A 27,585-nucleotide genomic window follows, 5' to 3' on the forward strand; every position below is an offset into this window, starting at 1 on the left:
AACTAGCAAAGATTTCTAATTATCCTTTATTATCCATTTCCCCCTTTTTTATTTAGTAATAGAAAGGCTGATTTTAGCTGAGATGTGGCTGCCTAAAGACCACATCTCCCAGCGTCGCTTGCAGCTGCATGTAGCTACCAGTGACCACGTGATTTAGCATCCTAGAGGGTTACAATGACTTTAGGAATAGCAGATTGGTGAAGTGGTGGAGGTGAAAGCCTGGTTTGCATGAGGTCCAGAGAAAGTGAGAGATGAACAATTAGAGCACAAAGTAGACAACTCTTTTCAGGAAGGTGTTTTTTGTTTTGTTTTGTTTTGTTTTTTTTTTTGTAATAACTTATTGAGGTGAAATTCATATCACATAAAATTAACCATTTTAGAATGAACAATCTAGTGGCACTTAGTACATCAGCAATATCGTGCAAACAGCACCTCTAGCTAGTTTCAAAATATATCCATCACTTCAAAATAAAACCTCGGACCCATTAAGAGTTTTTTCCCATTCCTCACTTTCCCTAGCCCCAGGCAAACACCAATCTTCTTCTGTCTCAATGGACTTATCTCTTCGAATATTTCATATAAATTGAATTGAAGTTTGTTTTTTGTTGTAAAGGAGCACAGAATGAGGCAATAAGAAAGAGGGATTCAGACCACATAACTAAAGGTCGATCCTCACGCTCTTTCCATCCTCTGGTTTGAGATCGAAATTTCTGCTATTCTCAGAATGATTTGCAGGAATCTTTCTCCTGTGGCCACTTTAAATGTCATCTCTGCAGCATTCTATTTAGACAGTTTCAGCCCTTTCCTAGGGACTTTTTTCAAGGGGGTGGAGGTGAAGGGAAGGAGAACAGGTCTCTGTTCTGGTTCCTAGCAGTTCTCATCTAGGCTGTTGTTAAAATTATACTTGCAATGCCTTCAAAGACTTCTTAAACTGCCTTTTATAGTCCAGAAATAAATAGGAACAGACCAGTGCTGAGGTGAAAGCTGCTTAGCCTAGCCCACTCCTCTTATCTCAGTGACACAGTATGAGAGCAATCAGGATGGACTCATGGGGGATATCAGACACCCTCAGCTGGAGGAACTGAGATCTTCCAAGGCCATGCATGGATTTGGTTCTTTGCTGAGAATGCTTACATCCTAATTACAGCCACTCTTTACCGGGGACATTTTTAGCTAGTACTATGCTGAGTGCTCTCTATGCTAGTTCTCACAGATCTTCATAACCACTTTGTGTAATAGATGCTATTATTACCAATATTCTTATTTAATAGATGAGAAAACTAAGGTTCACAGCAAGAAAGGAACTCGCTTAAGATAATACAGCTGGAATAGATGGGACATACTTTAGTTTCACTTTAGTGCTTGGTTCAGCTGCTACACTATGTTGCCTGAGTTTTAGCTGAGCTTTAAAGGCATCTATGAGATGATGGCCAGTAGGGACCTCTGAAAAGCTTGGTAAGAGAACCCTGAAAATTCTCTTTAAGGAGGCCACTCATATTTTGTATTCTTTTATTCAAATTAAGATGAGTCACTCAATGTTTTCTTGTATTTCACGCATTTTGCTTTGCAGTTAGAAATGGTTGGATGTTATCCTAGGCACTGAGCCAGTGCTTTTTAATTTTTTTCACATTTGCATTCAGCCATTTGAGGGTTGCATTCTGTCCTTGCTTGCTCCCAAGTTCTGGTTTGGCTGCCATGGCCCTTCCATTGCTATTGACTTACTATTCCCTCACTTGACATTTCATCAGCCTCATTTCTCACTTCCTGCCCTTGGGATGAATGTTTAAGTGCAGCTTTTCACACCTTCATTCACACTTGCTCTCTCTCCCCCTGTCGCTTAAGCCTGGTTAGCACAGCTCAGATGTCCGTTGTGGGCTTTCACAATTTTTTGTGTTACTTGGCCCCCTCAGCCTGAAGCTGTGCTCTTCAGCCTGTGGTGCAATCTGGCCACAAGTCTGTGCTTTCCTGAGGGACATTTCCAAGGAGTCTGGACAAACGGTGACAAAGCTTACCTTTTATGGGCATCTGAGACAAACTCAGGAATTTCAAACAGTGTTCAGTTTGTGGTATTGGTGGTGAAGGAAGTTTTGTCCTGTTTTGGCAAACTTGAAGGCAGAGACAAAACAGATGGGAGACTCTCAGCCACAAACAAATGTGTCTCTAAGGACAGGGGAAGAGCACTAGGAGGGGACTTAAAAACTTATCTATAACATACGATGGTTATATATATTATCTTTGGAGGAAACTGGGAGAAGTGACTAAGGGAATTCTCTGTGCTATTTCTACACATTTTTATGAGTCAAACTATTTAAAAATATAAGGTGACAACAACAACAATAATAATAATAATTTAAAATATTTTAAAAACTGTATTTACTTTTAAATTCATATTCATATCCATATCCATATGTATACTAATTTTACTACAGATCTTATTACTAATTTACAATTGAAAATTGGGAGGAGTCGACCTGGTTATACTATTAAGTATTCTATGGCTTTGAATTGCTCACATGTCACATTCTCTGTTTTTGTTTTTGATATAGTACTGAATATTTAAAAAATTTTTTGTTCATTTTAAGTATACAGTACATTAGTTTAATGCCTATACAGTTCATAAAATGATCCCCTAACCACTCCCTCTCCCCTATGACCCCCCACTAGCCAAAACATTAATGCTAACTGCATTCCCTATGCTGTGCTTCCCATCCCCGTGACCATCTATCGACTACTAATTTGTACTTCTTTAACCCTATGCCTCATTCTCCCAGCCCCCCAAACCCTCATCCCCTCTGTCCATCACTAAATTGTCCTCTATATTTGTGAGTCGGTTTTCGATTAGCTTGTTCTTTTTGTTCCTTAGATTCCACATATAAGTGAAATCAGATGGTATTTACTTTTCTCTGCTGATTTACTTCACTTAGCATAATAACCTTTAGGTTCATCCATATTATTGTGAATGGTAGGATTTCATTTTTTTTTAATGGCTGAGTAATATTCCATTGTATATATGAACTATAACTTCTTTATCTAGTCATCCATTGATGGGCATTTAGGTTACTTCCATATCTTGGCTATTGTAAATTGTGCCGCCATAGTATTAAATATTGGGTTACCATATGACCCAGCAATTCCACTCCTAGTGCATAGACCTTTATGAATTATTGTTTTGGTTTTCTTTGGATAAATATCCAGAAGTGCAATTGCTGGGTCAAAAGGTAGATCCATTTTTAATTTTTTGAGAAACCTCCATACTATTTTCCATAGTGGTTGTACCAATTTGCAATCCCACCAACAATGTATGAGGGTTCCTTTTTCTCCACATCCTCTCCAACACTTCTTCTTTGATTTGTTGATGATAGCCATTCTGACAGGTGTGAGATGATATCTCATTATGGTTTTAATGTGCATTTCTCTGATGATTAACGACCTTGAGCATCTTTTTATATGTCTATTGACCATTTGTATCTCTTCTTTGGAGAAGTATCTGTTCAGGTCTTCTGCCCATTTTTTAATTGGATTGTTTTTTGTTGTTGTTGAACACATTCTCTGTTCTTAAAAAATATATTTTAAACAGTTTTTTGAGATATAATCTATATGCCATACAATTCATCTATGTTAAGTATAGAATTCAATGGCTTCTAGAATATCTGCAGTTGTATAACCATCATCCCCCAAAGAGATCCTGTACCCATTAGCAGTCACTCTTTTCTCCCCACACACCTTCCCCAAGCCCTAGGCAACTTTCTGTCTCTGTGAACTTGCCTATTCCAGATATTTCATATAAATATGATCATACAATATGTGATCATTTGTGAGTGGTTTATTTCACTAAGCATATTGTTTTCAAGGTTCATCCATGTTGTAGTATATATCAGTACTTAATTCCTTTTAATTGCTGAATAATATTTTATTATATGGATATATCTCATTTTATTCATCCAGTCATTAGTTGAAAGGCATTTGGGTCATTTCCACTTTTTAGCCATTATGAAAAATGCTTTTATGAATATTCAAGCACAGTTTTTTGTGTCACATATGATTTCGTTTCTCTTGGGTAAATTCCTAGGAGTGGAATTGCTGGGTCATATGGTAACCGTATGTTTAATACTTTGAGGAAATGCCAAACTGTTTTCAAAAGTGGCTACATCATTTGACTTTTCCAATTTCTTCAGACCCTCACTGATACTTGTTGTTATTTGTCTTTTTGATTATAGCCATCCTAGTGGGTATGAAATGGTATCTCACTATGTTTTTTTATTTGAATTTTCTCAATCGCTAATGACATTAAGCATCTTTTCATGTGCTTATTGGCCATTTGAATATCTTCACTAAAATAACATTAATTCAGATCCTTTGTCTACTTTTAAATTGGGTTATCTATCTTCTTATCATTGAGTTACAAAAGTTTTTTTTTTTTTTTAATATATATATTCTGGCTATAAGTCCCTTATTGGATATATAATTTACAAACATTTCTCCTATTCTGTGGTTATCTTTTCACTTTCTTGATGATATCATTTGCAGACACACTTCCTCTCGAAGTATCAAAATTTTCATGGATACATATCAAAATATGCTGACTAAAACTCAGTCTCAAGATTTTTTGAGAGTACTATGGGTGGAAGCTAAAACATTTTAGTTGAAAGCTGCCAGAAGTTGTCTGTCTTGCTGAAGGTTAGACTCACTACTTCTTGGGGAAGCCTATTCTTTTGCTCTGGGAGAATCAACTAAATAGGCCCTTAGCTGCACAATTATAAACTAAGTTCACCTTACTGATCTAATTTGATAGTTTTCTTAATGCCAAGGAGTTCTTTTATTTAATGTAAACTCTTGTGTATGTTTTAGTTAAAGCAATGTATTTGCAGATTTGCTTTTGTTTATTTGGTGGTGGGTGGGTGGGCACACAATATCATTTTGATTTAAAAAAAAAGAAGGAAGCTGAAGTGCAGAGAAATTAAGAGCTACTTAATGAATTCTTACACATAATCCATTCAAATAAAAAATTTCAGGAAAGTTGAATTTACCCTGAACTCTTCCTCATAATCAATACTTATACAAGACTCTTAATTCCTAGTTTTGTTCATTTTCTCCTTCCTATTGGTCCTCTCAATTTGAATATCTACTGTGGGGGGCCACAGTTGTGATAAAGAGAAAGCTGAACTGAAGATAGCCATGTTCAGTTCAGTGTGCAATTTTTTGATAAATTACTGAAGGGATGTTCTCAGAGGAAAGGTTAAGTGGAGTGGTGTTGAGAACCACTGGCACATAAAAAAGCATAATAAAATCAGTGTAGCATAGAAAAAGAAGACAGTCTACCATGAACTCGATCTAATAGAATCAAATCAAATAATGTCCATAGTCACACAAGTAGAATATAAGAACTACAATCTCTGATCAACACATTCCCGTGCAGATAAAACTTGGCCCAAGGGCCTGACCATGGTTTGCATTAGCAATGCTACACTCCTGGAGAAAGAAGAGATTGAAGGAGTGCATCAGCTGAAAGCATGTGAAGTTCAAAGCCAAGAATAAGAAAACAATTAGAAACAGACATGTCCTGCTTTACCACAGCTTGACCAAAGAAAAGTAAAGATGGTTTATATAAGCAACAGGGCTCCACGAAGAAAGAAATATAGCTTTTGAGAAAACCTTTAGGAGAAATTCAATTTTCCTAGGAAGGAGAGAATTCAGTATTTGAATGAGCATGATGGCTAAGCACCTCGGAAAAATCATGGAACTCTTAAAGATTTGTGCATCACACATGGGTTTATCTCTCCTGTAAATATCTAAGAGATTAGGCATGAGGAAGGAGATTTGTATACTTGAGCTTGTGGTGTGTTATAAAGCTATTAACTTTCAATAAGTCCCTAAGCAACACTTAGAAATTCAATTCTGTGGAAATACGACTGTTTACAATCATGAGAGGGTGAATTCTAAGAAATTGTGTAATAATAAATTGTCAGTCACTAAGAGTCACCAGGAGCTATACTTAGGAGATAAAGCTCTCATTTAGAAGAAACAACTGGCTAGAAGAATTAACAACTCTTCAGTTGAGAATCACTGTTGGGCCACATGTGTATAAAAGGTGTATTGTCCAGACATTTCTTCTGGACTGATGTGCTGATTTGTGTCCACTCGTTTATATTTAGGTTTTCTTCTGCACTTTTTAGTGGATTTTTTATATTTCACTGAGACATGTTGGGAGGACTGGCAGGACAGACCTGCCAAAGGTCCGTTTACATAAGAGGCAGAACTCGCTCTAGGGAAAAGGAGAACTGGGCAGGAAGGATTTAGCTAAAGGACATGCTAGGTAAGTGCAGAGGGAAGAGTGCTTTTAAATTCAAGCGTTTATTGCTCAGCTGTCCAGTGACATAAGAAGTGGTTCATAGTTGAGTCCTAGATTCAGGAAGCTGCAATCAATAAAAACTAAAACAATTGGTTTGCTGAAATTCCTGTGGATTACTGAGAGCCCAAGGTGTCAGCAGTACAGTGCCAGCTGACAAAGGAGACAGAACCTTTGTTGCAGACATCAGTGTCTCTTTGAAGCGGTGTGAGTGTGTTGTGGGGAGGGGACAGTTAGCAGATGCAGTGGGGACATTGATGAAAACCAGCCTTCTCTGCTGGCATCAGCTACAGCATCTTCCATGGTCAAGGACAGAGCACCAGGGCCTTTGGCACAGAGACCAGCCCTGCACAGTTGTCGGCCGTGGCAGAGACCCTGAGAGGGCTGGCAGAAGCCATCGGCACAGCTGATCCTTTATCATTGGCAACAATGTAAATTATCATTACCGTGGTCCAGGGAAGAGAAAAGTGAAGAAGGTCAGGGGTAGGCATGTGCCAGCCAAAGCACCAGCTTGGGCCTTCCCAGAGCTACTGGGAAGAATTTCAAGAGATTTGGCTTGCTTGAAGATTAAGCATGAGCATATTCTAAGAAATTTTGTTTTCCTGCTTCAGTCTCACTGTAGCCTCAGGTAGGTGTGGGCTGGGAAAAAGCAGATGATACAACACGGAAGAGGAAAAACTATGTCCCCTGATTTTAGGAAAGATTGGGAGATCATCCTTAGCTGAATCCTACCCGACAAATAGTCTGGTTTTGTTTGAAGGTATTTGTTTTTCAAATCAATTATATCCTGAAAGAGGAAGAGCCAGGTAGCTCTCTTGGATTCAGGTGGTGATTAATTCCTCTTTTCTGCTGACTGCAGGAGGAGACTTTGAAATAAAAGAAAAGAAGTCTGGAAAATGTGGAATATGCAGTATTTCCAAACTTTGGTGGTATAAAAAAGAGGAGTCGGAATTGTGAATGGGAAAGAAAATTAAGTCATTTAGGAGCACATTAGTTTTAGATGCATGGAAATAGCTGTAAGGAGAAGAGGAGTGTAAAGTCAGATAGGGAAGGATTTAGGAGAAAACAGTCACCATTAGAGGGAAATGAGGTGGAGAACCAGAGGAAGGTTTGCAGAGTAAATAGAATGACATAGATAGTAATATCTCAAGGGATAGAACATACAGTTTTTGTAAATTTGATCAAGAGGAAAGAGCTCCTTAGCCTGGTGAGAAAAGCTGGATACAATTGCCCAAAAAAGAAACAATTGAAGTTTTAAATGGAAATATGACATGATGTAGGAGGGAATAGGATATAGGAGGGCCAAGTAGCTGTTGACTTTAATGAAAAGGGTGGAGTCATCATAAGAGCTCATCGAGAGCATAGTTCTCATCATAGTCATCTTTCTCTCATAGACATCTCAGGGTCTAGCACAGCCCCGAGCATGTAGTGGCACTTAATGAATATTGTTAAACTGAAAGTTGTTTCTAAGGTTATACACTTGGAAATAGCATCACCAAATGGTGTTTGCATATTACTCGTTTTCCCTCCTTTTTCTGAGTCAGTTTTTTTTTTTTTAAACTTGTTTTTCGTTCCAAAGAACATTTTTTTTCATTATGTCATGAACAGATAAACATTTTGATTCCCCATATATCTCTGGTTTTTAAAAAGTATAGGCTGAGAGAGTTCACCTTCCAAGTTAAATTGGTATTCAAGACCATTTGGGCCTTAATACATAAACTAGGCCATTGGCTGGAGCAAACTTTTTTGTTAATTTGTCACTTAGAGTTGGGAGTTGATGGTGCTCATGAAAACAGGCTGATGGGGCAGGAGCAAAACCTTCGTTAATCGACTAAGTTCCTCATCACTGGCCTGTCTAATTGTTATCCTGCTTTCAATCTTTTGTAGACTAATAACTGTAAAAAGATGTGCTGAACTGGATTAAGCACAATCACAGCAAACATCATTTTTCTGTTTTCCATGCTCTGACTGACCAGGGGCCCAAGTGGGCAAATGACTAAGGAGAAGGGTTAGCAAACTGTCCATGTTCATAAGAACCATACTGAATATTAGGTTATTATGAAGGAAATAGTGATACCCCCCTCCCCCCCCCCAAAAAAAAATCCTGGAGTAGAACTTGAGCTCTAGTCCTCACTGTGTCAGGTGACTTTGGGAATATCATCTAATTTCCCTAAGTATTGAGTTCTTCATCTGTCAGTGGAGTTGGAGAAGATGAATCCTGTGATCCTGTCTACCTCTAAGCAGCTGCTACATTTCTTTTTCTTATTTTTTTCCTCTTTAATCCCCTCCCTTCCCTTGCCCCAGCATCCCCTGCCCCCGCCCTCCACCACACACTTCCATCCCTGACCTATGGATGTTGCCGTTTGCCGTTTTTCTCTTAAGAACTGGATCTCTGAAGGCAGAGTGTCTCCTTTCACACACTCGTGGGGGACCAGGTGCACCCGGGGTATGGTCTGTGGCTCCACCTGGGGTGGGAACCCAGGACCTTCTGCGTGTAAAGCGGATTTGCTAACCACTACACAATGGAGCCACCCCCTCATTTCTTGATGCCTAGAATGGTTAGCGCATCTTTGTTAATTATTTACTGTGGCATTTAGCTTTTTTTCCGAAATGTGGGTAGCCTCTAGTGTGTACTCTAAGCCAAAAATTAGGAGGCATCAGGAAAGAGCAAAAGATGGAGAGAGAGCCCCCTTTTAGGAAAATCTTTCTCTGTGGTCACTATTTCACTGTAAATAATGAGGAGGAGAAAAAAGCTCAATGCTTTCATATCTATTTATTTTATCTATATGCAAAAGTATATGAGACGGTTTAATGAAAAATGTACACATATATGTTTATTTGTGTGTGCATGTGTATAAATATATATACACATATATGATCTGCATCAAGATCTATTTCCTGATGAATTATACCTAGATAAAAGAAAGAATCATTCATTCATTCATTCATTTAACAAATACTAAGCATTCACAACATACCAGATGCTGTGCTAGGTCTTGGGTTATAAAAGAAATGAAGTTCATAGAACTTATAAGATACAAGAGAGAAAGTAAGTTTTTCAATAATATAAATAGAATAACACTATAATTGTTACTAGTCTTGGTAACCCTTCTAAGTGGAAGGATTGGAAAAAGTAAAATGACTTTGATTTGGTTCATGAATTAGCAGGCAAGTCATTTGCAGAATACAAAGAGGTGAGAATGGAATGCTTATGAGTAGTGAAAGTTGGAAACAACCACTTATAGAAGAGGGAGAAAAGTGCCTGGTGTTATTGAGGAGTACCCTGGAAACTAAGAATTTTGAGCAAGATTTTAATTAACTGTATTGTAAGCAGAAAAGTAAAATGGTAAGACTGAGTAAAATGGAGAATTAATTAAGACTCTGACTGTAAATGATAGGAAACCTTACCTGGCTTAAACAGGTGATGCATCAGCTAAAGAACTGAAAAATACAAGTGTCAGGATGTTCGCAATAAAATTTGCTACAGGGGCTCACATGGTGTTATCAGGATCTGATGTTTTCTCTGCGTTGGCTCCCTTATAACATAGAAAATATTAACTCCAACAGAAACTTCGTACTCTTCTGGGTAATTCAAACAAAAACCCTAGAATCTACTCTGATTTGGCTTCATTGGCTTAGGTCATGTGTCTATTCCTGAATTTATCACTGGATCAGAAGGAATGAAATGCATTAATGGCTTGAGCCCTAGTCAATGTTTTACCTGTAGCATCATGGGCCAAGTGGTGGAAGAGATGGCCCCCCAGAGGAAAGTCGTGGAACTGTCATTGGCAGAAAGGTAAATAGATACTAGGTAGCAAAACAACATGTGTTTTCCTGATGTTTTTCAATGTGAAGATTCTTGCAAGAAGTATCCAGAGATGAGAGTTTCAAAGAAAAGGATGATGAAATGAGTCTGTGTTGGACAGGAAACAAAGTGAGAGAAGGTGGAACGATGTCAAGGCAGGAGGTACCAGGGAAGCTGAAAAATATTTGTCTATAAAGGAGAGGCAATTGCAGTCCAGAATGTGGCTGTGGGAGTGTTTTAGTCTGGGCTTGTCCCGGAAGTTAGTGTCTGGAACAAAGGCTTGTGTGCAGACGGTTTATTTTTGGCTTGTTTTATGCAATGCTAGGGAATAGGAGTGAGCAGCTTGGAAGAGTGAATAGGGAAGGTGGGAAATGAATGCAAGAGTATGTTAGTAAATCAGTTATTACTGTAGTGGTTGATTCTGCTGGTCTTCTAAGGAGCATATACAGTATGTCTCAAAGTAGTCTACCTGGAGGACAGGTAGCTGCTACTTTCCATTTGGCAAGGGTCGTGGTTCAGAATGTTAACTCCTCTCTGTTTCTAAATCCCATAGTGTTTCCTCAGGTACCCCTCGGTGAGCCCATAGTATGTATTTGAGGGGAGGCATTGTCAGTGAAAGATGGGTCAAAGCCTGCATGGAACTGATTGTCACACTTGTGTATAGAATTAAATGGAAGGCCAAGAGCAGGTTAAGATAGTGAACCGAAGGCAACTGATAAAAGTCCACACTTTAAAACATCACCATTCATATCTTTTGTGCCTTCCATTAAGCGCAATCCTCAACCTTTAAAAAACTTAATATAGGTGAATTAGTAGAATGAGGCAGTCCCTGCCACTAAAACAGTTTCTAATGCTGTATTACAGTATTTCCTTCAATGCTCATCTTCACTGTCAGCCACAGTTTGGCTGGCGGAGTTTGGTTGTCAGACGGTATGACTTGGACCTTATCCCCAAAACGCCTAAGTGCTTGAGTTGTTTTATCATCTTTAGGTTTTAAATGCTATGATAATCCATTTACCATTATCACTGGGCATGAATCTGTCATAATGAATCTCTTGACTCCCCTGTCCCCATTGTGCAGCAGAACCCGGCTTCTCAGGGTAATCGGGGCCGGTTATCCCCATCGACACTCTTTTCTTTGCCCGTCGTTCCACAGTATGAGGAACACAAAGAGAGAAGATGGGACTCATAAGCTGGGATCCTTAAACATCTTTTTGTGGAAGTGTCCCTTCCCACCCAATCCCAAGAATCAGGACATCTAATCTGGAAGAATCACGTGAGGATAGGAAGCAAAAATTCCATAAGTGAGTCTCTGGGAGTAATTTGAAGTGGACCAATTTTATATTCATCCCTTGACTCTGTGACATGTACATTTTGCATTCCAGCACTTGGTGGTTTAGTATATGTACTGCATCTTGAAGGATAACACCGAAATAATGTGGAAAGTTGTCCCAGAGCCAGTGCCTTCATCAAGCCTTTAATAGGCTATTTCATCCTTTTAGGTCAGCTAAATTCAGGTGATGCGTTTCATGGTAACCAGAGCATCCTGTGATCATGTGCCTATTGTTATGCCTTCTTTGCTAAAAATTTGGCCTCTCGGTCTGAAGTAATGTTGTGCAAGATTCCATGCTGGTAAATCCAGCATCTTTTAATTCTCAGATATGATGCTGGCAGAGGTCTTGGGGGCTGGAAGTGTGAATCCATACCCAGAATATTATTATTAGTTCCATAAAAGGGCTATGATATAATCGACCTACCTTAAGTGGCTGGTTTCCTCAGGGAGTGATGGCCTGCTGAAGGTTCAGTGTAGTCTCTGCTGCTGCTGACAGTGTGGACACTTGGCTTTGGCAGTAGCTAAGTCAGCCTTGGTAAGGTGGTGTCTGTAATTCTAACACAGATTCCACCCACAAATGTCCATTCTGCAAGCATAGGGTGGCTGAGATCTACAGGACAGCCATCCTATCCTCTGGCTTTTTGAGTGCTTCCTCTCTGGGGGGCATTCATGTGAGGGAACAGAGTTACATGCTTTGTGCTCACCTTCTTTGATCCATTCACCCACTTCTTTCCTAGAATTCTTTGTCTCTCATCTTTCAATCCTGTTTCTAATCAACCAAAGAAGTCATTTACCGTGTATACCCCAATCTCAAGTCAGTTCTCCTTCCATACAAAGTAAGTAACCAACTTCACTGCTTGTAGCTTCTGCTCACTGATGGGATTTCTCTTTGGTACTATCCAATAGAGTAATCTCTGAATGTGGGGAAAATGCAGCCACAGTTCACTTATGGTTAGCACCAACATAATAAGCTCACTCATGTGCAAACGAACCCTTGGTCACCTGGTCATAGGGAACATCCAGGAGGACATAGGTGTAAGTTGTACAGAGGTAGGTGACATGGAAATGTGAGCTTACTTGCTCATCATGCTTACCTTTGCTCCTTGGACCTGCCCAGGGCCAGTCCTGAGTTTACCATTTCCATTGTGTGATATATTACTACTGTGTTTACTCAACCTTATGACATGGCGGCTCTCATAATATCTAGATCATGATGAGTAGTTCCAATTGCCCTAGGGCCCTGTAGCCTGGCAGAATCTATGAGCTCTCTGCAGGATGGCCTTGCTCCAGAACCCTAGGGCTCTTGGTTCTCCTACTGGGTGTACCAGTGGCTCCAATAGTACCCTTACATACCACAGTATTTCCAGCATTGTGGGATCTGCTGGCTCATATGGCCAAATCTTAAGTGTACAACTCAACAGATTTTCACAAGAAAATATACCTCTGAAACCAGCACAGATCAAAGAACAAAATATCAATTGATACTAAATTTTAAGAGGAGTTTTCAAGTAGCTTCTTATAATGAGGAAATTCACTGACTATGCTTTCAGCAGCACTGCTGAGGAATCATAGAAACTCTCTTTACATGACTGTTTGCTATACTGACTCTGAATAAACACCAAGTATGGCATTGCATTCTGAAGCTATTTCACAGTGAGCAATAAATACAGCACAGCCCTGTCTTTATGGAGCTTGTATCCCAATAGGGGAGATAAGCATTATTATGCAAATGAATATAAAATGGCTTCTGGAGAGCAGATTTCTCAGGTTTCTGGCCTTCTGTCAGTTTGATCTCCTCTTTTCTTCTCAGTCATTTAGGATTTTGATCCCAGACTTTTTGCATACCTCTGGTTCCTTTGGTCTTGATATCCAGACTTGATATTCATAGTATTTCCATTTCTGCTTTCTGATATAGGCTCCAGCTAGCCCTTCTACCTCTGGCCCTAGGTCTTTCTAAAGTCTCGGGAAGAAGCTGGCTGCTCCTTCTTAGGTGCTGTTGGAGCCCAACCCCCACTTCAAGGCACTGGGCTCCTGATGGTGCACTCGAAGCACCCTGGGCAGCAACGTCCCCGTGGTTGTCTTCCAGCAGGAGTGACCTCACTGCCAGAGGCTGTAGACAAATTGAGTTCTAGCATTTAGAGTTAAGCAGAGCAGCTGCTGCAATGTCCCTTATAAGCTCTTCCTGCCACCTGGTTTGGACAGTTCTTCTGGAAGCTTGGTCTCAAGGTTATTTCTTTAGCCTCTCCCTAAATTCAGTGAATTACCTAAAATCTTCAATTAATTTCTTTTTTGCTTAAAATGGAACCTGCCACTTGTAACTAGGAACACAGAACCATATGCACGGCGGGGACTGTTGAAGCAGAATTGTGGAATGTCAGAATTGAAAGAAAACTTAGACATTGAATAGACTAACCACCCGATACCCAGCTAGTTTTCCTGATCCATTCAAGCCCCTACAATTCATTGTCCTCAGGGTAAACAGAGGGATTTCTTAAAAATTTAAATCAGATTATATAACCTACTTGTTTTAAATTCTGTTTAAAATACTAGAATAAGATCTCAACTCCTTAACCCAGCTACAGAAACTCACACGCTGTAGGCCCTGTCTACTACTAAGTTTGACTTTATTTCCTATCACTCTCGCCATTCTACCCACAGTGGCCATCCTTCTTGGCACCTGGATGTGTGAAACACAGTCCTGCCTCTTGGTCTTTGTCTTTGTTGTTCCTTCTAATGGCAATATTTGTCTCAAGATCCTTGCATGGCTGACTTCTAATCATCCAGATATCAGCTCTTTGGAGTGAACTTGCCTAACTACGCTTTCTGAAGAAGTCCTCTTATTGCTTGCCAGTCCATTACTTTTTTTATTTCTTATACTGCCACTGCTATTTCTATAACTGTTTGTTTACCTATATGTAGTTTCTCTCTGTGAGAGCAGCAACCTTACCCCTTGTTCACTGCTGTATCTCCAGGGGCTAAAGGAGAGCCTACCACATAGTATGTGCTCAAATAATAATTGTAGAATGTATGAATAAGTTGTTAGGAAAATAGTTTGTGGAGGGCTTAAGATGTGAATCAGGCAAATTGTAAAGGAGTGAGAAATGGAGAGTGAAAAATATGAGAGACAACAAACAGTACCACTGCACACAGTCATGCATGCGCAAAGACACCAGATCTAAAGAGGCACATTAATGTTGTAGATACCATAATTTGTATACTATTATGACATATTTTTGGAGAGTAGGAGCAGTGTCTTGTTCTAACGAAATTAGTATATTCTGAACAATCTATCAAATGGAAAGTATCTTGTTTTTAATTTGTACAAAGGTACTACATGAACCTGCAGTGATCCTGACATGGCAGGAGGTGCAGAAGGTAGGAGGAGTTTGGAAAACTTGTGAGACCAGGGAGAGGCTGGTCTAGCATAGATGAATGACACATGTCTTGAAAGCCAGGCAAAGGAATCTAAACGCTGTGTGTTAGTAAATTAGGAGCCATTACGGGTTCTGCTCCCGGCGGGTTCAAGGGTTCTGCTGCCCTCCACATGTGCCTGGGAAGAAGCCAAGGAGGTTCTAAATAAGCAAAAGGCCTTTGGAAAGCATCACCTTCAGACATAAACTTCTGCTTTCTTCCATGAGACTATTGGGCAGGAAGGGATGGCAGGAAGGGATGCACAGCGTCTGACACCTTGCAGACAATCAAGAAATATTTGCAGAATGAATGTATGAGGCAAAACCTACATAAGCCACAGCATGGAAAATCTTTCTTGGGAGCTAGCTGGCTATAGATGGCCATGTCAGCTTAGTCATGAGGCAGACTGGCAGCAGGGACAGAGAACATGTGCTTGTCCCTGGGAGGATTATGACCTCCACCATCTCCTTAATTAAACATATAAGCCCAGAAGACAGAGTTCAACTAATCATCAGACTCCAAAAGGCCTAGAAGGAGTCCTTATTATTATTATTATTATTATTAATCTCTATTTTATCTAGATGAAATCTCCTGAGGTGGGCATAGCTCATAGAGAGAAAGCAAGCCAAGAATTACTGGTGAAAACGCCTCTGGGTAAAATCAACTCCCATCTTCATTTTTCTCTGTTCCTTGGCAATGAGAGAACCATGTATTTTTATAACTGTTCTTCATTAAATTCATTGAAGACTGAAAACAGGAGAGCAGGCTGGAGCTTACATACTGCTGAAGGATCTCACTTCTTTCCTTGCCAGAAAGTCCAGGAACAGGGTCTCGGGACCTGACTTAGCCAGACTTGGTTAGGCCAGTGAGATGAAGGATGCAGTTTCTTTCTTGACTCCCTCTTACTCCTGTCTCTCCTTTCCTTTCTTCCTCTTTTCTTTCCTTTCCTTTTCCTCTCCCTTTCTCTTTTTCTTCTTCCCTCCTTCCTTTCCTTCCTTTCATCTTTCCTTTATTCATTTCAAGTTCTTCTTAAATACCACCTTTCTTGTAGATATCACACCAGTGCTAAAGACAAAGAAAACAATGAGAGAGTACAAGCTTGAGGAGTATACAATTTAGCCTTTCCTTGAATTCTTTAGAAATTTGGATCAAACTCCTGGTTTAGAAGTAAATGACTTGGTTTGGGTTTCAAGGCTGCCAGAGCTCAAATATCTCTAGGTTCATGTTTGGACTGCTGAGAGGGGAGCAGTGCGGTGAGTAGGAAGAGCTTGAGAGTGACCTGCTGCTCTGAATTGATCTTGCAGGTAATTAGCAAGGCTGTGATGACAGATATGACTCGTAGGGTCTCTGCTATCATGGATCCTTTAGGAAAAATAGCTGGTTGTTCACCGAAGATGTATTTGTCAAAAGGAGGCACAGCTTACAATCACCAGGAACATTATTGGTGTACTTTATGCTTCATTCAAGAAGAAGAGAGTGACAGGCAATTCAGTGTGTGCAAAAATGTAACAAGGTACGCCTGTCTTCTTAGATTTTCAGAGACAGTGGACAGTAGAGGCTTCTAAAATTTTTCAAGCTATTTTCATATTATTTCTGAGATGTTAGTAAAAACTACTAAGGTCATTGTGATCATTTCTTTGTAGAAAACATTTCATAATATATATGTCTTTGTTGATAAAGAGAAAAGTAGATTATTAAATTCAGAAGTTGAGGATGACAGATCAAGGTTCTAGTGATGGTTTGGTCACTAGAATGAAATGACTTTGAGCAATTAGTTAACTAGTTTATCTGAGTATTGGTCTTCTTACTATAAATGGGTTTCATAATATAACCTATTCCACTTACTTCACAAAGATGCTCTGAGGGTTCACTAAAACAAGAATGTAGAAGTTCTTTGAACAATGAAATTTACTGCTTAACTAGATCTGGGGATGATAAACTGAGTGTCTCAGAACCATAATACATGAAGATGCTGTGACACTTAGCTCAGATGCCAATGACTATAAAGTGTTAGCCTGAAATTCCTCCTCTGATAATTTACATTTGCTGTCACCATGTTGAGTTTTCTTCCTCTTTCTCCCAAGCTTGGCCCTTTAAATGATGCTCCTTTTCATAGCACTCTGACCTGTACTAAACAAGGAAGCAAGAGTCCTATGATTTTTAGCATCATCCTCTCCTTGCTCCGTTGCTTCTAAGAAGCCTAATTCAAATGCTCCCTGGCCACCTTAAGACCATATTCCCATGACTATCACGTGAACCTTGTTGGCTTTCCTCACTATGACCCTCCTATCTCCAAGTCATCTTTCCTGCCAAAAGGGCAGTCCCCTCCTTCAAAAGTGACCATCTTCTTTTCAGTGGCTTTGTAGCCCGATTCCTCTGAAGTGTCTGCTTGGCTAGGCTTTGACAAAGTTTTCACAGCCAATTCATAAGCCCCATGAGAAAGCTAACCAGTCTCATATTTTAAATAGTCATCTGACTTTGGACCAAAGCCCACATTTCCCAGTTTAATCTCACCTCTTGGTCAATAGGTTTAATTCTGAATGACATTTATCTGTTTCTAACAATTCAATCCCTAATTGTCAATGTAAATTTGCTATAATTTTCAAGATAGAAAAATTATACCATAGATATTAAAGGCATTTCCCAAAAGGAGTTTGAAGTTTTTAATTATTTATCAATGACTTATTCTCTTAGCCTCTGGAAGTTTCCCTTTTAAAGGGCAATCCTTATTTGGATTCAGACATTCTAATGTGTTTAAATTAAAAAAAGTAACCTCTTTTATAATCAGAGCTGTGGCCATCCTATCGCTAGTTGCCTATGTAGGCACCCTGAATTTTTAAGCTATCTGCTTCTAAAAGAACACAAAATGGCTTACAATGGGTATTGTCTATAACAGAGTTTCTGAAATAGGAAATTCAAAACCATGTAAAGGTTGGGGGAATAAAATACGAAATGGAGTTGCTATTTTTGAATATTAAATTGAATTGCTTGTGAGCCAAAGTGAGAAAAGCATGAAAGTTTAGAATTCAGTGATTCTGTTATTAAAAAGGGAACATTTCAGCTCTTTTGGAGAAACAGGACAAGCTGAGATTTGTTCAGCACTCACTGAAATAACTTCCAAGAACTTTCACATACATCACCTTTGCTTCCACAAGCTGGGAGATAGCAACGGGCAATTTACTTACTATCTCAGGGCAGGCGATCCCTTACCTGTGAACTGGGGAGGATGATCACCCCTGACTTGTAAGTTTGCTGTGCGAATTCAGTGAGATGATTTTAAGGGCTCTAGCGGATTCCCTTGCACATTGTAAACATCTGATAAACAGCACCTGCATTTCCTATAACATCCCTCCAGGAAGGTGTTACTATCTCCATTTAAGAAATAAAATCACATCATTTGTCAGAGTGTCACTCGTATGTGGAAGAGCCAGAACTCTAATCCAGGTCTCTTTAATCAAAAAAAATCTATGGCCTTTGTACTGTATCTGTCAACTCTAAAAGGAATTTTTCAAATGGAGTTTTTTTGTTCATTTGTTTTGTTTTGTTTTGTTTTGTTTTTTAAATATTGAATGACATAATGAACAGTATAGAAATCTGACTTTCTGGTGCTGTTTCTCAATAAGAGTCTTGAGATTAATGATAGACCATAACTCAGGGAAATCGTTTTTGCAAGGGGCCAGGCTGCAAAGTCCACTTCTCAGGGGAGCTAGCTTAATGTCCATAGAAAATGAGCCCCTTCAACTACTCCCACACGCCTAACCCTGGCTGGTCATGTGCGTGTTTTATAATGCCAGTGATAGCTTAATAGGCCTCATGGCAGCAGGAGAGGTGCTTTTCTAATAACCTCTAGTCCTCATTAGCCTCCTCCTCTTGGACCGCTCCTGGAAGAGGTTAAAAAAAGCATTTTCTCCACTCCCCAGCAGCCCATCCCCAGGCTGCCTTTTTGTTTTGCTCCTAGTTTTCACATCCTTGGCAACGGCCTCCTCCTATGCGTTCTGAGCCCTCAGCGTGCCAGGATTCTGGGACATAGTTCTGGCAGGCCTCAGGAGAGAAACGATATCCTCCGGCCGGTCTCGCTGGCCAGTTTACTCTGTCAACAGTCTCTCCTGGAGCTGGCACACTTGCCTAGCTGTGAATTAGAGGCTCTGCCCCTACCCTGGCTCCCCAGGTCTTACCTTCTAGGGCTAAAAGAAGGTGAACACTAGTGAACCTAGGTGCCTATCTAACTCCTGCTCACTGCTGACCACCAGCTTCTCCCCTAGGCTGTTTCTAATCAGAAAGTCTCTTGGTCAAACAGCTGAGCCTATTTGCCCTAATCAAGGTCTCCCTTTTCCTATTGAATTGTGATGACTTGGATTATAGTAAATAGAACTGATTGAGCACATAAGTTTAAGTCACTATTGATTACATAGACTATTTTGTTTTGAATACAACCAAGGAAGTGTGTAAATCAAAGCTCAGGATAAACCTAAGTTCAGGAGTGAGAAATAATGTGCCAAAGGCCATGCAGCTCAGAGTGGACAAGGTAGGGCTTCAACCCGGGTCTGACCGAACCAAAGCCAAGACTCTCTTTTAATGTAACTTCCTACCTTCTCTGATTCTATTTGTGGTTCTCAGGGCAGAAACAGTTTTTAGAAGACTTCTTAGTAGCCATTATCTTTGTCTTCCTGGCCTTAGATTTAGAAAATACTATTTCTCAAGAAACCAGTGATAAAGAGTCTCCCAGTCTCTGGATATCTTTCCAAACAATTAGGATTATCCACAGTCTGCACATGAGTGCACATCTATTTCTCCTTCAATAATAATGAATGATGAAAATGGGCTCCAATGCCTGATAGATGTGTAGTCTCCTGTCTTATTTGCCAAGATGTGCCAATTCAATTGGCCATTTTCAGCATGGATGCACAGGGACTACTGACTCACTCTGCACTGAATTGTGATGCTGGGATCTTTTTCTTTTTTCTTTCTTTCTTCTTTCTCTCTCTCTTTCTCTCTCTCTTTCTCTTTCTTTCTTTCTTTCTTTCTTTCTTTCTTTCTTTCTTTCTTTCTTTCTTTCTTTCTTTCATTTCTTTCTTTTTTAAATTCAAGGCAACTGTGAGGAGTTAAATTTTGAACTTAAAGGGATGAAAAGATAAAATGCAATTTCCAGCTTGAAATTATTTTTGAAACTCCTCAGTGGAATGGATTTTTCACTCTTGGCAGGTTTTGTCTCATCAGGCATGTAGGGTTGGCAGCTCTACTCGGCGCCTGGCCTAAGGCAACACTGTGGAGAAGCTGCCTTTCCACTTTCATTTCCTATTTCTTTGTCCACTCTACTTCTTTCTCCTCTCCTCCAGGGGCCCTCAGCTCTCATGCCTGCAGCACAGTGTGGGGCAAAGTGGTATGATGCTGGAATGTCAAGCCCTGGTTTGGATCCCAGCCCTGCTGATTTCTAGCTGAGTGACTTTAGAGTGGTCTCTTATCCTGCTAGGCCTTTATTTCCTCATTTGTAAGGTGGATATTATAAGCACATAACCTATAGCAATTTCCAGAGACACAAAAAAGACAATACACATAAAAGTGCTTTGCTAACTGAAAGAATTTCACAGACATTGGTTATAGCTTTTTTTTTTTTTAACTTTAGATTATCTCAAGCTACTCCCCACTCATTTACCAAGGCTTTCTCTGCTTTCATATAAAACTCTAATGTTCTTTCTCCTACTCTATTCCTAGTGAAGTTTATAATTACTCAGGTCACTTGAACTACAGAAAGACTAGAAGAAGACCAAGACCTTTAGTCACCTTCTTCCCTTCACCTGCACACAGGGCCAGAGGAAGGGGTCAATACCATTGATGGCTCCTTCCAGGAAGAGACACAGGAGCTAAACCAGCTGAAGTGCTGATCATTTTTTGCACTTGTAGGGAGTACTGCACCTTCACCAGGCTTTTGACTTTATCTTTGAGAGGTGCAGACCAGCTGTAGTTGTGTGTATTTTGCATAAGATTCATCAATAGCCAAAGGCCATCCAGAGCTCCAAGACATGGCCAAGTCTCAGAGAAACTGCCCCTCATAGATACCATTCACCTTTCAAAACCAAAGGACACTTATACGTCCTCCATCCCCAAACACCGCCTTAGTAGCCAAGGGGCAAAAATAGTGAGGAAGAAAAGGTCTAGTGTCAATATTTGGGTGGGAAACCCTCTGAAGAAATTTATAGGTAACATAAGTATATTAAATGCTCTGGAAAGTACTGAGAAAAAAAAGCATTTCAACTTTATTTATTGCAGTACTTCCCCAAGTTATCTGACAACAAGATCTCCTTACCCTGTAATTTTTTCCCACATAAAGCCTAATAATATTTAACAAACACACACTGCAAAACCACAGTACAGTGAAAAGAACTATAAATCAATAAGCCAAATCTTTTGATTCAGAGTAAGACATAATAGTTCAATAATAATTCCTATGTACCAGGCACTGTTCCAAGGGCTTCACATATATTAATTCATTTTAATCCTCACAATAACCCTATAAATAAATATTATAATTTCATTTTTATTGATGAAGAAACTCAGGCATAGAGATACTGAACAATTTGCCCAAGGTCACACAGTTACTAAGTGGAAAAAGTGGGAATTGAACCCAGGCAATTTGGCTTCAGTCTTAAACTTAACCAATACTATTAGCAGATACTTTTATCTATGAAAGAAAATAAATAACAATATCGCCTCATAGAGTTTTTTTTTTAAAGTTCAAATGAAATAATGTAGGTGCTTCAATCCTTCATTTACTTGAATTACTGTGAGATGGAACATACTAGTTACACCAAGCTTATCAGCTTTGTGCAGATGAAATAATATGTCATATATGAGAGTGTTCTGCAAATTTAAACTCTTGTTATTTAGGGGGAAAGGTGGTTCTCTTGTCTTGTCAGTCAATGATAGTTGAAAAAAATACATTTTGGCTCCTAAGTCCTCTGATTGGTTAAGTTGCCTTGATTCCTGTATGTGAGTACAGTGTGTCTTGATTTGAGAGCTCTACTGCAGGCAGAATTCGGAATTTCATTCTCAAATTTCTCATGAATGATATAGAGGAAATTCTACTCCTGAAAAAAAATTGCTAACTACAGGTTATTATTATTATTATTATTATTTTCATGGAACATATTGTGCTTCGAAAGAAATTCTATGGATAGGGATCACGGTTATTTGGTAAAATAAAGCGTGGGACTCTGCCTTTCCTTTAGCTTCTGATGAGAAGCGTTGGTGGGTGTCCTGCCCAGGCCCAAATGGTGATCTAAGGAGCCCTTATTCTACTTTGTACCCTAATTCGTGCTTTGAGCAGAGTTTAGCTATCTGAATCATTACTGAATTGTTTCTAAATTATTTGTTCACTCTCTGCCTCCCCTACCAGCCTTAGAATTGCAGACGGAGAGATACTGGGTTTTATTCTCATAGCCCCAGGGCCTAGCACAATTTGGCTCAGGTGGAAGCACATTCAAACTGGTCTCTTACTTTTGGCAACCTCAAGTATTTAATCCTCATATTACATATACGAGTATTTCCCTAATCATTTTGCGAAGAAAAAAAATCAAGGTGCTAAAGTCCCTAGTTTGGTAAAACGTAAAACGCCTTCCTCATTCCTTCTCTTTCTCTGCATGGCCTCTTCCAACCTTCTCCCATCAGTGTCTTGCAAAGCTGTTGCAGTCAAAGCCTTTTCACCGAGTCAGTGTCCCTCTGGGGAGCATAACGGCTGCCAACGTAACATACATGCGGGGATGTACATAAAAAGATTGTTTTTCTCCATAAAAATCAATTTCCTCTCACTCTTTTTATTTTAGTAGTTGTTTAAATTATAAAATTGACACTTCAACATGCTACTTTTTTTTTTAATGCAAAGGGCTATCCATTAAAACATGAGTCTTCCTCCCATCGAGTTCCCAGCCCACTCACCAAAGATGAACACTAGTAACAGTTTCTTGCATAATCCTCTAGAAACTGCTATGCATATACGAGCATTTAAACATAAAAGTGGGTACAGTACATATACTTCTTTTTACACAAATGAGTTCATTTTATGTGTGATGTTCTACAACGCCTTTTTGCACCTGACAGTCAATCTAGGAAATATTTGCATATCAGCATCTTATTCTTTTAATAACCACGTAAAACTCTCCTGTTAGAGTTTATCAAAATCTAACTAAGCTCCTTTAAATGCACATTTAGGTCATTTGCAAAATTTTGCTATTAAAAAGAATGCTGGAAAGACCATGGTTGTGCCTGTGATTTCTGCTGTTAACATTGCCAAATTGCTCTCTCACATTCCCACCTAGTATTCATGATGTGCTGTGCATTTATAACCTTGCAAACAAAGTTTTTATCTTTCCCAATCTGATAGGTGAAAATGATATCTCATTGCAATTAAAATTTCAATTCTTCGACTATGAGTAACATAATTGCCCTTTCTTGTTTTAAGGGAGTGGGGTGTTGTTTCACTTTACACATATATAAATTGTTTGTTTATATCCCCTAGTCATTTTCCTATTGAGTTGTTAGTCTTCTTTCTCATTAATATGTAAAACTCTGCATATTAAGGAAATTCATCCTTTGTCAGCCTATGTGTGTGGCAAATTGTTTCCTTAATTTGTCTTTTGTCTTTTAACTCTGCTAGTAATGGGTTTTGTCATACAAAAGTTTAACTTTTGTGTCAAGTGAAATTTATGAATTTTGATTTTTATGTCATACTTAGAATGTCATTACTTAGGATTATATTTTTTAAATTCTGCATTTTTCCTGGTCATTTTCCAGTTTAGTTTTCTAAACTTAAATCTTTGTCTAATCAGAAATTTATTTTTAGTGGATAAAGTGAGATAGGAATTGAGCTTCATGTTTCCAAATAATCAGCCAACCATCTCAACACCGTTAAAATGTTTTCTTCCCAAACGTGTCCATTTCTAGACTCTTCAGTCCATCCATTAACTTGCTTATTTACACCTGTAGCACCTGGAGATATTCCAGTAATTTAGGACCATTTCCCCAATTTATTGTGTTTTTAATGAATTTTCTGGTTATCGTCCCATAGTGTTTTTCTTTGTGAACATTAAAATCAGTTTGTAGGTTTCAAAAAAAAAAATCCTGTTAGCATTTTATTTGTGATTAAATTTCAGTTATACATTAGTTTAGGAAGCATTATGGTCCTAAAATTATTCCTCCTGAAAATATAGCTTTCCATTTATTTAAAGCTTCTTTTGGTTTTCAGCAAAGATTCCTTCCTGTAGGCTTTCTTTATGTGTCTTGAACATTTGAGTTTATTTCTAGATACTTTATCATTTTAAAGGAAATTATGAATGAAATCTTTTCTCCTAAATTTTCTTGGTCACTTTATACATTGACTCATATGTGTGTGCATGTGCGTGTGTATATACATATATTTTTCTTTTAGGCAAGGCAACCCTTGGTTGACCTCACAGATTGCAAGGACCTTGTCAGTTTACAATCCCCTACAGCGCCTGGTCTTCCTAGGTAGTCCCGCATCCAAGTACTAACCAGGCCCGACCCTGCTTAGCTTCCGAGATCAGATGGGATTGGGTTTGTTCAGGGTGGCACGGCCATAGACTTATTTTTTTTGAGTCACCACATGGTTATACCTAGTTTATAAATAAGGATGTGTGGGTGCTTTCTTCCATGATCTCTTGTATATTTGAAAAATTCTATCTTGCCACCCTTACACTTGAAGGAAAAATTGTTTTACTCATTACTTTCTAAAAGTGGATATTAAAGAACCATTGCTTTTCCCATGTAGATAAATTTGGGGGGTGGGGAGAGTCAGCAATGCTGGATTTCATTGAATTCCTTTTTTATACTTGAAATCTGATCATTTTATTGGGATACATTTAGAGTTGGTTGTTCTGTGATGTAATACAGCAATACATCATTTTAATCCATATAGATTCTAGATTTTTTATTTCAGGAAAATGTCTTAGGTATTTTTGAATATTTTTTCTTCTTATTGCTCTCCTCTCATTTTTTTCTAAGACTAATTCAAGAACTTAATCTCTTTATTAGTCTGTCTTCTACTAACATACCAGCAATTATTCTATCATTGCTTTTAACTCATGATTTGTTAATATTTTTTTGATTTGTATGTTTTTATTTTGAGTCTGTCTTCTGTGTCTTTATGCTTTTTAATTGGTGTCTATTTAAATATTTTGCTGTTTTGAAACCGAATTTTACTTCTTTGATGAGTTTATTTTGTTCTTCAATTTCTCCTCTGAACTTTTCCTGCTCACTATCAACTAATTCTATTGTCCTTTAATCTCTTATTCTCTTTTACTTTTTTATTATCTCTTTCTTCAAAAGCCTATAAGCCTATGTTTATTTAGTTGATGTCAATAAAAAAGTACTTATATAAATTTTTTTATTTGATGAAATAGTTATATTGGGAAATTTGTTCTTCATTTATATTGGTATGTGATATCTCTCTCTCTCTCTCTCTCTCTCTCTCTCTCTCACACACACACACACACACACACACACACACATATGTGTTGTTATCTAAGTATAGACCTCATGCTGGTTTGTTCCTGATACTTATTCATCATTGGATGGGGGCCCATTCATCTGGGAGAACCATTTAGAAGAGAACAGTGTTGGGATCGATGGGAGGCAGTGGGGTGGGCTGATTGGTTGCCTCTATTCAGGAGCGTTTTCTCACATCCCTTCTCACTCAGTATGCTGCCTCCTCAGCCTAGAAACACAGCTATTCAGCTTTTAATATTGTCCCTTTAGAGTAAAAATAAGATAAGAAAGATACACAATGAAGACTTCTATGTAACAGGTGTTCTTTATAGTGATTTATCTTGTTGAAATTGGCATTAATCAAGAGCTGCAAACCTGTTTTCTCTCCTCTTTCTACCATACTTTCAGTTTGGCTCTTTCAGAGGTGACTCATCTGTGCGCTGCATCTTTCCCTGTTCCTTCTGCCAACTTGAAATGTGAAATGCATTCAGAGATGCTCTCGGGGTCCTTTCACAACCATAAGCATTGAAAATTTTCGTCAGTATCATTGCATGGACATTTGTACCAACTACTGTTTGAGAACTCTGTATCCTAACACATTATCTGTAAAGGTAGGTGTTCTTTCTTGGAAGCTTTTATTTTTATTAAAAATTTTTCTCTGGGAACTTATGGGTGATATTTTTGCCCCTGAATTTTGTTGAAGATGATGTTTTCTTTTTTTCTGCATTTTATTCTTTTCATAGTCTTTCATTGATTTCAGAGAGGGAAATAAATAAAGTGTCCTTTATGCTAATATTTTAAAATAAAAGTCCCTTAAAATTTAGCACTAATTTTTAAAGTATAAAATAAAAAATGTCAACCTTTGCATTTTATATTATCTCACAGTTAGAAGAGTTATTCACAGATGATGTGATCCTCAAAACAGCAATCTTTTGTAGGCATAATATTTCCCCCTTTTTAAGTGGCAGCTGAGTCTCAGGTTAGAGGATGATAGTTGTATACGCTTGTCCTGGTAGTAGTTTTCATTTTTCCTTGGCAAAAATGTTCCTTCCTCATGTTATGTTGTTTTGGTGTGATGTCAGTTATAGGGACTTCAAGGGACATGGACACATGACCCAAGGCAAATAATCCCCTGGGGATTAGATTCCATATGGCCATCACAAAACAGAAAAGGTGGACTATTAGCTAAACCTGGAGAGACTGTCTATAAGTCACTGCTACTGAGATTCCCAGAGGGGTCTTGCTTCCTGTCCTTCTCAAGGCCAGGTTGTTTGACTGTTTATTCGAATCTGTGAGCTATGTATGTCGTCTAATGAATTCTCTTCTTTTGTTTATATATACAAGAGTAGTTTCCTGCTGCTTGCTCTCAAGTATCCTAATTTGTACATTCATGGGGATCCTGGAATCTGCCCAAAGTATGCTGCAGGAAGTGCCAGAGCTTAGGTTTGAACCCAGATTTTTGAGGCAAATTAAATACACAATAATCATGTCATAACTTGGGACTGAGATAGGTACAACCTAAATATTATTTCAGGATAGTCGAACAGGGACAGCAGAGGAACAAGAACCTAGGTCTCCATTAGGGTGGAGCAGGCAGAGAGGGAATTGTCTAAACTGCAGATACTGAGGGAAGACTCAAAAGCCTACTATCCAAGAAGTGAGGCAAAACTGGGATATAATTCAAGGAAAAGAAGCATTTTTGGGTCAAAATATTGTGTGTGTCTGTGTGCGCGTTTGCATGTGTATGTGGTGGAGTAGAAGGGGAAGTAAAGAGTGAGAAGGCAGTGCCACTCCAAGTGGGCAAAGTCCCCGTAGCCACAAATATGAGAAACAGGCGGGAAGACAGTTGTTATCGGAGCTTCAAAAAGAGCAGCAGAGGCTCCATCACTGGCCTGTGTTTCAAGGGGAGGACTCCTTTCTCTATCTCTTCATTGACCAAGAGCAGCAGGATAGCATGGGCTTCGGAGTTAGACATATACCTGAGTTCGAATTCCAGCTGCAGAAATAATTCCTTATGTGACTTAGCAAGTTTCTTACCCTCTCTATGTCTCAGTTTTCTCAACTGTAAATGGGGGATAATTGTATCTACCTCACAGAGCTGTTGGGGTCAGGGATGGAATACAAAAGTTGTCTAAGTACTCTGTCTGACAGATTGTGGAAGCTCAGTGAAAGGTAGTTATTATTCTTATCAGC

At 38.9% G+C, this 27,585-nt stretch overlaps 1 pseudogene; it reads right to left on the reverse strand.

Annotated features, from left to right (window-relative positions):
• Positions 1 to 24,371: 24,371 nt before the first annotated feature.
• On the reverse strand, positions 24,372 to 24,490 carry LOC118603551 (annotated as a pseudogene).
• Between the last annotated feature and the right edge of the window lie 3,095 nt (positions 24,491 to 27,585).

This window comes from Rousettus aegyptiacus, unplaced genomic scaffold (assembly GCF_014176215.1).
Source record: "Rousettus aegyptiacus isolate mRouAeg1 unplaced genomic scaffold, mRouAeg1.p scaffold_m13_p_5, whole genome shotgun sequence".
NCBI classification, from domain to species: Eukaryota; Metazoa; Chordata; class Mammalia; order Chiroptera; family Pteropodidae; genus Rousettus; species Rousettus aegyptiacus.